General features: G+C 42.5%; 1 protein-coding gene across 7 annotated transcripts in view; it reads left to right on the top strand.

The window, feature by feature from the left end:
• The window catches only part of Camta (Calmodulin-binding transcription activator), a 404,381-nt gene that overhangs the window by 133,715 nt on the left and 255,666 nt on the right, over nucleotides 1-15,000 (top strand). For 4 of the 7 annotated variants that reach the window (XM_076177796.1, XM_076177793.1, XM_076177795.1 and 1 more), the window contains exon 1: nucleotides 7,790-7,854. The gene's annotated coding sequence lies outside the window, so the exon portion shown is untranslated. Of the gene's footprint in view, nucleotides 1-7,762; nucleotides 7,855-15,000 lie in introns of those variants that run through there. The other 3 variants (XM_076177798.1, XM_076177799.1, XM_076177797.1) reach the window with 1 other exon arrangement.

Here is a 15,000-nt window from a genome sequence, read left to right as displayed (position 1 = left end):
TGTGTGTGTGTATGACTCACCATGGTTATGGATCACGTGTTGGACTCGTGATCGACAGCTATTACCCTTTCGGATGAGAGCTCAGAGCTCATATATGTTTGCGAAGAGGCATTTTGAAGTTTCAAAACGCTCTCAATATTATAAAAAGCCCTCAAACACCATAGATGGAACATTTTTTGGAGCATCAAATACGTCTCTAAAGTTTATAGAGGTTAAAACAATCATAATCTTTACTAAGTCTAAAATATTTGTTGGAACAAGTTGGAACATGTAAGGTTATGTCGTTGGGACATTTAGCACTCCCTAGCGGTCAATTTTTGAGCTACAGATATGACACTGTTACCAAAAAAAATCCGTGTTTGAAGATGAATATGTCTGTATAGATAACTAAAAAATTCAGTTTTGAGTTATGACGACGTTTTCGCAAACAAGCGATATATGACCGATCTATGGGTAATGCTGTGACCTTACACGCACACACACACCCAACTCCCCATCCACGAGAGCTGGAGTAACAACTCGCAGCGCAGGGATATTGAAATTATTTCAGCACTGGACGGGATTCGAACCCTGACCGCCGTAGTGGCAGCCGGCTTGTGTGTGTGTGTGTGTGTGTGTGTGTGTGTGTGTGTGTGTGTGTGTGTGTGTGTGTGTGTGTGTGTGTGTGTGTGTGTGTGTGTGTGTGTGTAAGGTGGTGAAGTAAACACAGAGGACTGTTGAAGTCGAAGCACACTATGCATCATCTGACGCCCAACTACTCCCCTCGTTTAACGCCTCAACTTTGAAGGGTTTCCGAAAGCGCCTAAGAGTGTAGCGAAGGACCCGTGGTTCTGAGCGATTTGCTTGTGTCTCACGCGGGGCGAATTTGCAACTCCTGGATGTTGGTTGCCGTCTTGAATGTTGACGTTTTTAATTTGCCTCTCGCTTTTAACTTTTCTTTCGCCTCAAACTGGTGTCTGGAATCTTAATATCTGAACAAGATGAAGGCGTCTCCCTATCTCTCTCTTTCTCTCTCTCTCTTTCTCTCTCTTTCTCTCTCTCTCTCTCTCTCTCTCTCTCTCTCTCTCTCTCTCTTGTTTGGAGATAGACATATGTGCACACGCGCTCATGTATACAGGCACAAAATACACACGTACACACACACGCGTACGCATATATGCACATATACATGTACTCCCATAAATACACACGTGCACATATTTAGACATGTATACATAGAAATACACATACTAAACATAGATATACATATACATAAACGCATTCGCGCATACACACACATACATACACGCACATACTTATGTATACGCACACACACAAGTACACATTCTTATATATACTGCATGTACACACACACACACACACACACACACACACACACACACACACACACACACACACACACACACACACACACTCGGTGGCGCGGTTGGTAGAGTCCCAGACTGTCACTACGGCGGTCCAGGTTCGAATCCTGCCCAGGGCTGAAAATAATTTCAGTATCGCTGCGCTTCGAGTCGTTACTCCAACTCTTGTGGGCGGGGAGTTGGGGTGTGTGTATGCGTGTAAGGTCAAAGCATTACCCATAGATCGGTCATACGAGCTGTGAGCTCTCTTCCGGGAGGGAAATAGCTGTCGATCACGAGATCCAAAGACCAAGGTGAATCACACACACACACACACACACACACACACACACACACACACACACACACACACACACACACACACACACACATATATATATATATATATATATATATATATATATATATAATACACACACACACGTTCGTGTTTTATATGTCATTCGTGAACTGTTGGTTTACTGTGTTTTTTCACTCTCGTATTTAGAAACCCTTGTGTTTTCCTTTACGAGTGTTTACGTCCGCTTCGGTTTTTGAGTTTGTCTTCAGTCGCGCCCGAATGAAACGCGTTTCGACACGTTTACACACAACGCAGCCCAAAACGTTGTTTCAAACGTTTTGCATCATCCCATCGAGACGTTCCTTTTAACCTTTAGATTCGATTCATTTCTATGGGCCACATTGCTCTGGTGTTAGTAGGAAAGTGATATAGGTCATTAAAAAAATTAATTTGATCTCTCACATATAAAAACCTGGATTTTTTTTTTTTTTTTTTTTTTTTTTTATTCCGAATGAGGAAAGCCAAGATGTAGAAGCCGGGAAGGATATTGAGATCCACAAGCGATTTTTTTTCAAAGATAAGAATAAACTAGTTTTCTTCAACTTAAGTCAGGGTCGTATGTGTAAGTTTATGTATGTGTGTGTAAATAGAATATGAGTAGATCGTTGCATGCTTATGGATGGCTTTTATTATGTATGTGTGGACATATGTATGTATGCATGTATGTATGTATGTATATATGACGTAGGCTAAGTGGAGTAGGAAGCACAGGAATCCTAGTCTGAGTTTATTTCAGACTAGTTTCGCAGGTATGCTTTATCAAAAATCATACCTGCGAAACTAGTCAGGAATAAACTCGGACTAAGACTCCTGTGTTTCCTACTCCACTTACGTCAACCTGTCAGAATGTCTCAACGTATGTATGTATGCATGTATGTACGTATGTATGTATGTATGTATGTATATATGTACGTATGTATGTATGTATGTATGTGTGTAATGTATGTGTGTATGAATGTATAAAGGAGAGCGAGGGGGTAGGTACTCTGTCTAAGTGATCCTCAATGTCTCCTGGAGTCCGACTTGGTCTCCAAGTGGGACTCGAACTCTTTGGCGGAGCTCTTTGTCTACCTAAAGGCTCATTCAGGTTCAGGTCGAGTTGCGTACATGGGAGTCCCTCACGTGTGTATGTATGTACACGTGTGTGTATGTATGTACACGCGTGTGTATGTATGTACACGCGTGTGTATGTATGTACACACGTGTGTATGTATGTACACGCGTGAGGGAATGTTTGTCTCAGGTTTGATGTACTTTGTATATGTGTATTTTAGATTATGTACGTTTTAAAACATACGTACAAGAGTTTAAATGCGTTCATTTACGTAATTGTGTGTTTTTTTTTATTATATATTTATTACTTAGAAAATAACTTATTATAATTCCACCACGTATATAAACCGTCTTCGTTACTCTTTTCTCAATATATCTTCTATATTACTTAGTATTTCTCTTTTCTATATATCTTATTATGTGATCATCTTGTAGTCGTTAACGTCGCGAGTTCCCACACTGCGGTGCCGAGTACGTGCCACGCACACGGCATGAAAATTTTTAAATAATACTGCAAGTCTTTTATGTCACCTTTGAACACAGGGACGAATATATGGCGCGTACGCACGCACACACACACACACACGTACACACGCGCGCACACACACATACGCACACACACGTACATACGTACACACGCGTACACGAGTAAAAAGCCATGTGTTATTCAGTTTGCTGTTGGCCAGAGCCATAAAAGAAATAGATACAGAGTTGGGGGGACCATTACAAAATACTGCAAATTCTTTAAACTTTTTCCAACACATTACCCGACAGTTACATATTATTCTTTTGACAACTATTATAGGGCTTGTGTTTGTCTTCCATGAATATTCTATTTGTATTTTCTATTTTTGTTCTTTGTTGCTGTGAGCGTGTGTATATATGTATATGCACCCGCCTGTCGGTTTTGCATGTAATCTTGCGTGAGCGTACGCGCACACACACACACACACACACACACACACGGCTCGGTGGCGGATTGGTAAAGCACTGGCCTCACAAGCCAGAGAACCGGGGATCGATTCCCCGGCCGGGCGGAGATAAGTAGGGTTTGTCTCCTTTCACGTGTAACCCCTGTTCACCTAGCAGTGAGTAGGTACGGGACGTTAGTCAAGAAGTTGTGACCTTGCTGTCCCGGTGTGTGGTGTGTGAGTGGTCTCAGACCTACCCAGAGATCGGCAAATAATGAGCTCTGAGCTCACTGCCGTAGGATGGTGTCTGGCTGTCTCGACAGAGACTGCAGCAGATCCGAGGTGAATACACACACACACACACACACACACACACACACACACACACACACACACACACACACACACACACACACACACACACACACACACTCACAGACACACACACACACACTCACAGACACACACACACTCACAGACACACACACACACACTCACTTACAGACACACTCACTTACAGACACACTCACACACACTCACACACACACACACACACACACACACACACACACACACACACACACACACACACACACATACACAGTCACGCGCATGTACGCACACTCTCTCACTAGGCCGGGCTAGATATGAGCTCAGCTCTCACCCAGGAGGGTACTAGCTGTCCATCACGAGTTCAACACGTGATCCAAGACCGTGGTGATTCACACACCCTCCAAACTCAGTCACCCACTGCTTGGGGCTCTTCTCAGATTCAACAGCAATTATAGTATAATGTGTCTTTAATAACTAATTTACTTCTCGTGCACCAAAAACAAACCTTTGCTCTATACACACGTTGAACAACCATGGCGACGTGACACAACCCTAACTCAGCAATATATTACCCTCAAAATATTCATATTATGTGTATGTGTGTGTGTGTGTGTATGTGTGTGTGTATTCACTTGGTCTTTGGATCACGTGTTGGACTCGTGATCGACAGCTATTTCCCTCCTGGAAGAGAGCTCAGAGCTCGTAGGTCCGATCTATGGGTAGTGCTATGACCTTGTACACACACGCACCCCCAACTCCCCGCCCACGAGAGTCAGAGTAACGACCCGAAGCGCAGCGGTACCGAAATAATTTCGGCCCTGGGCAGGATTCGAACCAAGAACTGCGGGCCTCTATGGTGGCAGTTCAGCGCTCTACCAACTACGCCACCGAGTGTGTGTTTGTCCGTGTGTGTTTGCCCGTGTGTGTGTGTGTGTGTGTGTGTGTGTGTGTGTGCGTGTGTTTGTTGTGTTAGTGTGTGTGTATTCACGCCCGACCATTGGTTCAAATGGCTATAGGCCAGCTTGTATACATGGAATTTATGAATGTATTTATACATGTATGTGTGCGTGTATACAAGGACTTTTCGTCTCGCCACTTTGCAAATATTTCAGCGCGTAAGTGAGCGGACAAACTGTTTCCATAGCTATTTTTTTCCACAAATTCAGAAAACGTTTTAAAACGTTCGCTCGGGGGCTTACAAATGCATTTGGGTTCACAGCACACACGCATATTGTACGGTCCCACCACCAAACGTACACATATATAGACGTGATCTCAAATGGACGCACCAATATTAGATAAACGTACATAGGAATTACAATACAGGGAAATATGGAAAAATGTGTGCAAGCGTTCGTACATAGAAAATGTACACACACGTACACACACACGTACGTACACACACACACACACACACACACACACACACACACACACACACACACACACACACACAATCCCACAATTACACATACACATACACACAATCACACATTCTCGTTGGTGAAACACACGTATGGTCCCCCCCCCCTCTCTCTCTCTCTCTCTCTCTCTCTCTCTCTCTCTCTCTCTCTCTCTCTCTCTCTCTCTCTCTCTCTCGCTCGTGTGACCCATCTAGTTATTGTTGTGACGTGTTATGGGCCAGTGACCATCTTTGTATTGATTTTTTTAAATAAAAGAAATTATGATACATTACGGTAATAAAGAAAAAATCTAAAAACATTTTCGATTTTTTTTTTTGGGGGGGGGGCCTTAACAAAAGACAAGAATTTGATAGTTTCTTTGTCGTATCAGGAAAACTAACTTTATTTTGGTCCGCCAGTAGTTTATGGTTCAGTAATCGACCGGGGTCCACTCACTGGAACATTATTGGTCCACTTACTGGGCCATTATTGGTCCACGCACTGGCCAGTTATTGGTCTAATCAATGGGCCATTATTGGTCCAATCACTTGGGCCACTACTGGTCCACTCTCTTGACCATTACTGGTCCACTCACTGGGTCATTATCGGTCCACTCACTGGGCCATTACAGGTCCACTCACTGGGCCATTACAGGTCCACTCATTGGGCCATTAATGGTCCACTCATTGGGTCATTACTGGTCCACTTATTGAGCCATTACTGGTCCACTCACTGGGCCATTACTGGTCCACTCATTGGGTCATCACTGGTCCACTCATTGGGTCATCACTGGTCCACTTATTGATCCATTACTGGTCCATTCACTGGGCCATTATTGGTCCACTCACTGGGCCATTACTGGTCCACTCATTGGGTTATCACTGGTCCACTTATTGAGCCATTACTGGTCCATTCACTGGGCCATTATTGGTCCACTCACTGGGCCATTACTGGTCCACTCACTGGTGACATCCAGGTATATGTTTTGTATCTGTTTGGCCCCACGTGCCAAGCCTGCATCTTGCATCGCCGGCTTTAGTTTATGAGCTTAGGGCTGTGTCCACAATCAAGTTGATTTAACTGGTGTCACGCTGAAATATGTAACGAGAGTGGGGCCGTGCCGCCTCGGTAGCTGGCACACGGTCAATGCCGCCCTGGAATCACGATTACATTTTAAAGCAGTTCGACAAGGAAAAAAATCCCTGTTGGAATTGGAAAGAAAATAAGTAGAGGAACGCAAATAGAAAATGCTTTTGAGTTCGTCTCTTCGGGGATATTGTAATAACAAAGTAAAAGTTATAAATAGATTACTTGTGATGTCCTTTTTTTTGGGGGGGGGTTTCTACGTTTTACGTAAAAAAGCTATGAATTAGTCTTCGATGACTTTTAGGTTTTTAACGTTATGTATGTATGTATACATGTATGTATGTCTTAAACATGATTTGGCCCCACCACATAACCCCTCAACTCCCCTCACCACACTCCACTCCCCTCAACTCCACTCCCCTCACTCCACTCCCCTCACCTTACCTCACTCCCCTCACTCCACTCCCCTCACTCCACTCCTCGTACTCCACTCCCCTCACTCCACTCCCCTCACTCCACTCCCCGTACTCCACTCCCCTCACTCCACTCACCTCACTCCACTCCCCTCACTCCACTCCTCGTACTCCACTCCCCTCACTCCACTCCTCGTACTCCACTCCCCTCACTCCACTCCTCGTACTCCACTCCCCTCATTCCACTCCCCTCACTCCACTCACCTCACTCCACTCACCTCACTCCCCTCCCCTCACTCCACTCACCTCACTCCACTCCCCTCACTCCACTCCCCTCACTCCACTCACCTCACTCCACTCACCTCACTCCACTCACCTCACTCCACTCCCCTTACTCCACTCCCCTCACTTCCTCTCGACCCAGACACGTCCACATTACCCTTCACCCATCGTATCTTTACCCAGTGTTCACCCACTAACCACGTTCACCGCTCACCCATCGCACCATTTCCACCCAATTCCACCCAGTTTCCACCCAAGCTCACCCCACCCAGTTTCCACCCAAGCTCACCCCACCTAATCCCCCACTCTTCTCCCACCCAGTCCCTATTCCCCCAACTAATCCCTTCAGAATTTCCATCCAAATCTCACCCAAAGCCCCACCCATCTCTCAACCAACTCCCACCCAATTCTTACCCAGTCCCTCAAATAATCCCAAGAGAAAACCCACCCATTATCCGTCCAAACTACACCCATCTCCCACCCAACCCTCCTCCTCCTCCTCCTCCTCCTCCTCCTCCTCCTCCTCCTCCGTTGTCTACCACGCGAAGTGACGAGTGTCCCTTTGTATCTTCGGCAGACTGTGAGAGCATCCGCCTACCGGAGAACCTGGAGAGCATCCCGAGGGCCGACCACTTCCCGACGCAGCGCCACAGATGGAACACCAACGAGGTAAGAGGAGGTCGTCGACGTTGTTGTCTCACTTCGCAGGTTCCTTCTTCAGGAGGGTCGTGGTGGCAGGTCGTTCCCAACTGGAACGTAGTCGTCACGCACACACACACGCACACACACACACACACACACACACGCACACACATACACACACACACATATATATATATATAATTTATATGTATGTATATATATATATATATATATATATATATATATATATATATATATGTATACATTATATATACAGATGATAGACGCCTCCCAATCTTAGAAGCATTATACATTAAAGAGTTGAGCCCAAATCTAAATATACAAGCAGATGACCTTAGGGCCCTCCCAAGCATGAGACAAACCGCCACAAACCCAAGCATGAGACATAACCCCACAAATCCAAGTCCGAGACAAAACGCCACAAGCCCAAGCATACGACATTTTGTCACAACACGAAGTCGGAGGCTTCCCCTAGCACGTGACATTTCATCACTGCCTGAGTTACCAGGTAACCTCTCCCAGGTGACCGGTAACCTCCCCCAGTGAAGAGCAAGTATAGAAACTTAAGTATATAAAGTAACATCATTACATAAAACACCGGAATAATTCTTATCCTGACCAGATAGAATATCCCTAAAAGCTACTGAAGAAGGGTCTTGAACCCGAAATCGCGATACAGTAAACATAACAACCTATATTGAAATCATAAACCTCCCTTTAAAGAAACGTATGTCCATGGCAAGGTATATGGGAAATATATTTAAGAAAATAATAAGAGCACAATTAGCCATTATTTTTAATGAAGTATATATATATATATATATATATCTATATATATATATTTATATAAATAATATATATATATATATATATATATAATATACATATATATATGTATACACACACATATAATTTATATATATATATATATATGTATATATATATATATATATATTTATATATGAATATATATATATATATATATATATATATGTATATATATACAGTGTATACACACACACACACACACACACACACACACACATATGTATATATATATATATATGAATATATATATATATATATATACAGTGTATACACACACACACACACACAAATATATATATATATATATAATATATATATATATATATATATATATATAAATATATATATATATATATATATATATATGTATATATACACCCTCAGTCATTATAGAGCACCTGTATATGTATTTTTGTCCTTAATAAACAAGTTAAACCACTGTATTGCACCATTAGTGCTGTATTGCACTCAGTGGCATAGTTCTGTCCTGTAGCGGATCATTAAGACTGAAGTTTCCTTCACTTTCATTCAGAGCCTTTGTTCACCCATTCGTCATCAATTTCGCTTCACATATAATTCATTTTCCTTTTCCGCCTTTCCTCCTCACAGCTTCAAACTAATTCCCTTCCCCTCCTCCCCTCCATTCCTCTCCACTCCCTCTCCTCCTCCCGTTCCCTCAATCCTCCCCATTTCTTCCCTTTTCCCTTTCCTTTTCCTTTCTCTTCTCTTTTGCATGTCCTCCTCTTGTTCTACTCTTCCTCTCCCGATGTTCCCTCCCTTCTTCTGCTTCTCCCTGCCCCTCCCTCCTTCCTCCTCTTCCTTTTCCTCCTCACCTTTCTCCTTACTTCCACCTCCTCCCTCTCACCTTTCTCACTCCTTCCAGCGCCTCTTCTTCCTCCTCTTTCTCCCCCTTCTCCCTCCTCCCCCTTCTCACTTACCTCCTCCTATTCCTCACCTTCCTTCCTTCTCTTCATCCTCCCTGCTCCCCGTCCTCCCTTCTACTTCATCCTCCCTGTCCTTCCTTCACCCTTTACGTCCCTCCCGCCACCTCACCCCCCCGGCTCCTCCTTTTCTTCTTCCCCCCCCTTTCTATCAGCCTGGAGGTCACCCCTCCCGTTCCCCCATTCACCCACGCCACTATATTATTTATAAGCCGGGAACCGCGCCGCCACCGCTGCCAGAAACCCTGGAGTCCAGTTCCGTTCCTATTTTTCGTCGTCTTAGTCCGAGACATTTGATCCAAAGACTTTTGGTCCAAGGACTTTTGCTCCGAAGACTTTTGGTTCAAGGACTTTTTCTCCGAAGACTTTAGGTCCAAGGACTTTTGCTCCGAAGACTTTTGGCCCTAGATCTTTTGCTCCAAAGACTTTTGGTGCAAGGACTTTTGCTCCGGAGACTTTTGGTCCAAGGACTTTTGCTCCGGCGGCTTTTGGTCCAAGGACTTTTGATCCGAAGACTTTTGGCCCGGCAGGCGCTAAGACTTCTATTTGTTTTGTTTATTTATTCGTTCTGATTTTTATTTATTTATCTATCTTTTTTTTTTTTTTTTTTGCTGGGAGTTGGGTGGGCAATCATGTCTTTAAGAAATTTTGGGTGAGGATGCCTCAAATCATTCCGTCAGTCTTGTTTTCTTGGAGAATTAGTTTAGCATTAATCATGGTCTTTTATCTTCATCGCCATTGTCATCATCATCATTATCATCAACTTCCCCCCTCTTCCTCTTCCTCCACCTCCCTCCTACCCTCCCTTATTCTTCTCCTCGTCGTTTTTTTTTCCTCTACTTCGTAAACTATCTCCTCCTCTTCCTCGTCTTCCTCCTCCTAATCTTTATTCTCCTTCACCTCTTCCTCCACCGCTTCCTCCTTCTCTCCTTCATCTTTTTTCTCCACCTTATCCTCCTCTTCCTCATCTTTTTCTTCCACCTTATCCTCCTCTTCCTCCTCTTCCTCCTCCTCCTCTTCGTTTTGTTCTTCCATTTCATTATCATGAATTGGCATTGCAATTATCATTTTGAAAAATAGCTTGTATATCGTTATTATTCAGTAAAATGAATCGTATTTCATTTTCCCTGTCTTTAATTTTCATTATTGTATCAATGTAACTCAAAACAATCTCCAGATATTAAGTGTTGTCTCAACTTCAGAATGTTTCGTTTAGGTGCAAGGGAGAAGGGCGTTCTTGAACGAACTGTTTCGAAGATGGCGAGAACACTTTATAGCGCGGGACTTCGTCAGCCTGAGAGTAACTACCGTTGTTAATCGTTCTTGTGCCTCACAAACATGCCCTTACTTCTTTATCACATACCACCTCTCGGATGTCTTCTCACACCACCTCCTTCGACTCCGCTTCCACCGTCCTCGTGTTTCCCTTCCTGAGGATTTTTCCCTTTCTTTTCGTATATACATACATGTGTGCATATATATATATATGTATATATATATATGTATATATATATATATATGCTGGTACATTGTGACAAGTTGATGAAGGTGGAAAAAGAGGAAGAAGAAAGAAGAAGAAGAAGAATTCCTCTGAAGAAGCATAGAGCGAAACCGGTCAGGAATAAACTCAGGAACTCGGAACTAGACCCGTGACTTCTTTTTCCACCTTCATCATATATATATATATATATATATATATATATATATATATATATATATATATATATATATTATGACAGTTGCATGCAGGGTTCGAACCCGCTGTACTCGGCTCTCCGTAAATTACCTGTAAGGCGCCCGAGACCACTACACCCCAGAGACTAGGGCGCCATACAGGTAATTTACGGAGAGCCGAGTATAGCGGGTTCGAACCCTGCATGCAACTGTCATAAGAATTATCGGTTTGATGTCGCTGCCACTAGCGTATTTCTCTCTCATATATATATGTGTATATATATGTATATATATATATATATATATATATATATATATATGTATGTATATATATATATTGGTATTTGTTCAGCCCTTCCCCGTTTTCCTCGTTTGTATTCACCCTCCGTATCTCCATTTTTTTCATTTTTTTCATTTATAAGGCAACTCTTGTTTTTCTTCAGCAGAGCGCATTCTTGCCTCGTCTTCTTTTCCAAAGTTGTTTTATCTCTCAACATTTTTTCTTTTCTTTTACGTATTTTCCCGTCCTCCTTGACCACTTTTGTCATGTATTTATATAGCTTCGTTTTATGTTTTTTTCGGTGATTTAAAGAAAATGGGGAAGGATTCTCCCCTTTTTTTCCGTGGGGGGTCAGGATCACGACATTTCTTCTGTGTCTATGTACGTGCTAATGTACTACTCGATATACACACATATACACACCAAATTCTCAACCTATTATTCGTCGGTCCGTATGCATATATACATACATACATACATACATACGTACATACAAACATACATGCATACAAACATATGTATATACATGCATACATACGTACATACGAACATACAAACATATACATGCATACACACATACATGCATACATATATACATACATTCATACATACATTCTGACATAAATTCATTCATACATTCATCATACATACGTATATACACATACATTTATACTCACATACCTACATTTGTACGCACATACATATGTACATATATACGTACACACACACGGACACACACACACACACACACACACACACACACACACACACACACACACACACACACACACACACACACACACACGATCACACACACACACACACACGATTCTCAGTTCGTGACCGTCAGCGTTAATTACAGTTAATCCTTGTCTTAAACTCTGCTCTTTGATTTCTATTAAGCAATTATCCGACATTTTTACACCTTGTTATATCGGATTATATATATTGACACGTTCATTAAATACTTTTGCTGGAAAAGGATATTAGTGTTTCAAAAAAAAGAAAAGAAAAAAATTCTTGTATAGAGAAAAATTCGTACGACAGTGCGACACTTTGTGACGTCACAGCTATGACGTCAGACGCGTGACGTCACAGCTATGACGTCAGACATGTGACGTCACATTTACTCAATACCTTTCCAGTATTGACGAAAGTTTAAATCATATGTGTGTCGTATGTCTTTTTTTCTTTATCAGATGTGATATTTTCGTGTTTTGTTCGTCTATTTTGTTTTTGTTTTTTATATCTTTTTCATTGTTGGGTGTTGTTTATGATTGAATAACGATTGATTTCGTGATTGATGCTCGGGTTGAGGTGGAAGTGATGAGAGAGACGTGATGGTGATGTTGTAAATAGTGAAAACATTATCGTCGAGAAAGTTGTGGTGCTGGCAGTGGTTGGGTCATCATTTGCAAGAAGGGAGAGTGTCTGAAGTGGGGAAAAAGTGTCCTTAAATTCCCTCTTCAAGATGTACAAGGTGACAGTCTTGAAAATGGTGTTATTATCGTCTTTGTTATTACTATTTACCATTTATCATTATCATTATTATCATTATATTATTCTTATAATTATTTTAATTATTATTATTATTGTTGTTGTTGTTTTTGTAATAGTAATCCTTATCATCGCCTCAATAGTTGTCATGTTAGTAATATCTATATTGGTATTTTTGATAATTATCATCATCGTCCTCATTGCCCTCATTATTAGGATGGTGATTATGGTAATGGATGGTAATGATAATGGTAATGGATGGTAATGATATGATGATGATATGAAGGAAAATCTTTGCTTGTTAGCTGTTGAACCAAGGACAGAGGCGCTGTTAAACTACAGTCCATAATAATCGTCCACATATCACTTCCTTATTGTCTTATCTCTTATTACCTTATCTTTTATCTCCTCACTATTTTCTCCGATAATCTTCTCAAGTACGATACCGTCTTCTCATTCAGATTATTATCTGTTAAGGGTTTTATCGAAACAGTCTAAACTTGTGGTTTTTTAAATGAGGGGAGGGAAAGCGACTCCCTAATTGCAAATGAGGGGAGACTTAGCCGAAAGGGGGGAAAAGGAGAAATCACCTTAAAGAGGTGTGACATTGAACCACATTTCGATCCTCCTTAGTTTATTAAGTTGTTTGTGTTTTTATCTTCTTTGTTATTTATGTGTTTATTTACCTATTTACGTATCCAGTTAATTTTAATTATTTATTATTTATTGGGTACTTCATTTGTTTTGGGTTGTTAAGTGATTTATCGTTTAGATTGGATTTATTGTTTATATATATATTTTTTTTTTACTTGTTTACATTTGTCCCTATTTTATTTAATTTGTTTATGGCTTCGGGAATGAGGGGGATAGTTAGATAGGGAAAGAGAAAGTGAGGGGGAAGAGAGGGAGGGGGAGAGGGAGAGAGTGATTAAAGAGAAAGCTGGGGGAAGGAAAAGGAAAACTATGTGGGGAAATGGGGAGGGAAAGGGAAAATGAGGAGGGAGATGGAGAGATAATGTGAAAGTCAGGGAAAAGATGAAGGAGAGAGGAAATGAATGGGGAAGATTGGAAGGGAAAGAGAAAATTAAGGGAAATTATGTTGAGAAAGGGAGGGGGAGATGAGGGGTGAAGATGAAGAATAGGTAAAAATGAGGGAGGGGGAGAGGGAGATGAAAGAGAAGGATAGGGGAATGTAAGGGATATGAGGGAGGGGGGAAGGGGAAGATGAGGGAGATGGAGTTTGGAGAGGGTTTGTGTGAAGAAGATGAAGGAGGAGGCGAGGGAGAATGTGAAGGAGATGAGGGAGGGTAAGAGGGAGAACGTGGGGGAGGGGAAGAGGGAGGATGTCAGGGAGGGGAAGAGGGAGAGTGTGAGGGAGATGAGAGAGGGGAAGAGGGAGAATGTGAGGGAGGGGAAGAGGGGGAATGTGAGGGAGATGAGAGAGGGGAAGAGGGAGAATGTGAGGGGGAAGAGGGAGAATGTGAGGGAGATGAGGGAGGGTAAGAGAGAGAATGTGAGGGAGGGGAAGAGGGAGAATGTGAGGGAGATGAGGGAGGGGGGAATGTGAAGCAGATGAGGGAGGGGGAGAAGGAGAATGTGAGGGAAATGAGGGAGGGGAGAGGGAGAATGTAAGGGATATGAGGGAGGGAGAAGTGGGGAATATTAGGGAGATGAGGGAGGGGGAAAGGGAGAATATGAGGGAGATGAGGGAGGGGGAGAGGGAGAATGTGAGGAAGTTGAGGGAAGGGGAGAGGGAGGAGGGGGCTTTGGGGCGAAGGTAATTTACGACCCGCGCTGACTGCGTACAAGATGATATTGGTCCGTTCCTTATGTGTAATTACAAGTGGATGGAGGGGGAGGAGAGGGGAGATGGAGGGGAGGGGAGATGGAGGGGAGGGGGGAGCGTGAGGGATCACACTAATGAGGATTAGA

This window comes from Oratosquilla oratoria, chromosome 41, assembly GCF_046742065.1.
Source record: "Oratosquilla oratoria isolate Oo_2021 chromosome 41, ASM4674206v1, whole genome shotgun sequence".
Classification (NCBI taxonomy): domain Eukaryota; kingdom Metazoa; phylum Arthropoda; class Malacostraca; order Stomatopoda; family Squillidae; genus Oratosquilla; species Oratosquilla oratoria.
Note: the sequence above shows the minus strand (reverse complement) of the source record. Positions and strands in the feature narration are given on the sequence as shown.